Source organism: Pinus tabuliformis, chromosome 8 (assembly GCF_031772625.1).
Source record: "Pinus tabuliformis cultivar Carrire ecotype Pingquan chromosome 8, CPIR1, whole genome shotgun sequence".
Taxonomy (NCBI): domain Eukaryota; kingdom Viridiplantae; phylum Streptophyta; class Pinopsida; order Pinales; family Pinaceae; genus Pinus; species Pinus tabuliformis.
In genome coordinates, this window is record NC_142294.1 from 726,068,863 (window position 1) to 726,072,357 (window position 3,495).

Here is a 3,495-nt window from a genome sequence, read left to right on the forward strand (position 1 = left end):
AGAAGTCGTCAATAAAGGTGATGTAGTAGAGATGATTGCCAACATAAGGTACAGGCATCAGACCACATATATCAGAATGAATGAGATGGAGGATGTCATTTGTCTTGTTCTTACTAGAGGGAAATGCCCCCCTTGTTTTCTTTCCACTCCCACAACCTAGAAAAACTCCATCATGATGAGCTTGAACGTGGAGAATACCTGAGACCAATTTCTTGAACTTCAGAAGTGCATCATAGTGTATATGAGTCAGTTTATGGTGCCATAACTTGCCTAGATGATTGTTACTATGAACCAATTCTAGAGGAGGTCTTCCAGTGACTATATAGAGTCCTTTGAATCTCGATCCTAATGTGAATGCATCTCTCATAGGTGAATCAGTGGGCCAAGTCAAAAATTTTCCTTTGATGAAGGCAACCCTCATCCCTTTATCTTCCAATGCGGATATAGATACCATATTCTTCATTAATCCTGGTACATACATAACATCATGCAACAAAACTGATTCCCTAGAATTCAACTGAAATTTGACGGACCCAAAGCCTTTCATGGGATGAGTGGAGTTGTCTCCAAGAATGATCTTCAACTTAGTCTCCCTCTCTACCAAATTAGAGAGGACTTCCTTGTATCCAGAGAAATGATGAGTGGCCCCACTATCAACCAACCAACTATCCCATGAATCTGGTGGAGAAGAACTAGTAAGAGCATAAATAAGAATGTATTCATATTTATTTACAACATTACTTTCATACCTAGGAGCCCTTGACTTCTTTTGAGGAGGATGATCTTCTTCATGGTCGCTTGAGGAGTCCCTTCTTCTTCTTTCATATCTTTTATCATGGTTCTTTCTTTGATTGTCTTTTCTTCTTTTGTTATTGTAGTTGCCTCTAGTGTTGTAATGTGGTATTTTTCTCCTCTCGGGACAGTCACGAGCATAATGACCTGTCTTGTGGCAATTGAAGCATTCAATATGAGATAACGATTTGTCATTCCTTCCTTTTGTATTTTGAGAAGGAGGCTTCCTTGATGGACCTCCTTTTGCCTTCTTCCTTTTGTCATGAGTGATATATGCAGTGGGCTCTCCCTCTTCATGCTTTTGAATCCTTCCTCTTGCTATCATCCTCGATTCTTCTTGAGTGAGCTTCCCAACAATTTCATCAAATGACAGAAATACATTTCTGTTGCTAATTGTAGTAATGAAGGTTTCCCAAATAGGAGGGAGACCTCTAAGAGTCACAACTACTAGCTCCCTGTCAGGCACATTTTCTCCAACTATGTGCAATTGATCTCTAAGGCGAGAGATCCTTATAATGTAGGATTGAACAAATTTTCCTTTGTTCCTCTTAGTTTCCTTGAGTTGATCTTTCAAGGTGATGATCTCATTCAAGTTGTTGATTTCATACATGCCAAATATCTTGTCATACATATCTTTAGATTTTCTTAAATTCCCAACATATGCAAGTAAATGATCTTGTAAACGATCATCTATAATTTTCTTTGCTTTGGACTCTCCTTTCTTGCACCTGTTCTTGAGGGAATCAGAAGAATTTTCTGGAGGCTCGAGCATCCTTCCTTGGATGTATTCCAACACATCATTTTTTTAAGCTATGATCTCCAATTTGACTTTCCATGCAACAAAGTTTGATGCATCACCCAACTTTTCATGCTCTTTGAAGGTAAAGGATGACATCTTGACCTTGACTAGGCAATCTGCTTTCTAAAAGTGAGGGCTTCAATGCTTGTCTTATTTTGGGCTTGTCCTTCACCTCAACTTTGATCCCATGTTAAAATTTCAGATTGTTCTATGTTGTATCAGTTACTTTATCCCAATTTACTTTTTCATTAACAGTACATCCAATTATTAGCAGTAGAATCAATCACCAACGTAATTGAAGAAAGAAAAATATATGCAGTGACAAAGAAGACAACAACACAACCATAAGAGACAATAGATCAGTCCAAGACGAGGGAAAAAACCCACAAGGGGTAAACCCTTTCAAATATTCTTCTTTAATAGATCATCATAAAAAGTTTTTAGCAGAGAAAACAATGAGCCTAATACACATGTTTGCAGCGGATAATAATAAATCAGATCTACAAATCTATAGATCTAGATAACAATAGAGATAAACCTAGATCTACCAGCAAAATAAATCCAACTGAAGCCAACTGATAAACCCAAGATCAAAACGCTGGACGCTCTCAACAAAACTATCTGCGTGCGTTTGAAACTCTCTGGATGCTCTTTCTGCCGCTGTGTGAGGGCATCTGTAGCTGCTCGGACACTCATAGGAAGACCTTGTGCATGTGTCCGAGGTTAAACCCACCAGTTTTACTAAAAAAACCTAAGAAGTTCTCTTCCAGTTGCTATGTGTGCATCTAGGATGACCTGGATGCTCTCAGGACTACTCTGTGCGATCATCCAGGGGCCGACACCTTCAGATCTGCCTTTGAACCCTTGGGCACTTCCTTAAGACTCTGTGCCACCGTCTAGGGATCTTTGGATGCTCACATAAGCTTGTGTTCCAACATCCGAAGACTAAAAGGCCTAGTTTTGTGTTAGCGTTCAGGGATCAGAGCGAACCTCATGCTTGTGATTTCGGACCCTTGTGCGAACTCTTTCTGTCGAACTTGTGCGAACCAAGACAAATGAGAGGAAAAGAAGATGTCTTGATCGTTGTGATGAAATGAGCTTGAGGTCGCTCCTATTTATAGGCTTTCTTGAGGTTTTTCTTGGGGTTAAGGCCAACCTAAGCAGTTACCCATTTGGTTAGGGCTGACCCACTCCATAATGCATGTATTAATAAAATAATTCAAAACTTAACTTCTGCTTGACCAAATTCGGTGATCTTTAGGTCGATTTTGGTCTTCTTAAAAAGAGGAATTTAATGCAAGCATCATATCGGTCATATGACCTGTCCATTGTGTAATTTGACCCTAGTTGCAAAAATTAACATGATAAATAGCACATGGCTTCTCACCTTGGCATCTACCGACATCGCTACATTCATCTTAACAACACTATTTTTGATGATTCACAATAACTTTCATTATGTTCAAAAACGTAGGAAATACCATATATATCTTGAGAGTTTTCATAACCAATTTAAAATGCTGATTTTTGAACAATATCGAACCCACAATATAAAGGATGGCAAACCAAAACTTCTTTGTAGAACCTGATCAATAATATATTTAGAATGTTTCCAATAAAACACAAAGTAACTAAGAATGCAATTGTCATTTAGAATGTTTCCAATGAAACAGAAAGTAACTAAGAATGCAATTGCTTAACACATTGCAATCGTATAACACATTGCTAAAGTTCCGATGGCACGGAATTGATAACACAATAGACCATAGTGAATAAAAAAATTGGGTCCAGGGTGCGATGGGTGGTAGACGTAGGGCTAGTATCAGAAGACTAGAGGTATCGAGAGTTAATAAAACTCTGATATATACCACGGATCTGAAACCCCGATTTGAATCACAATTAAA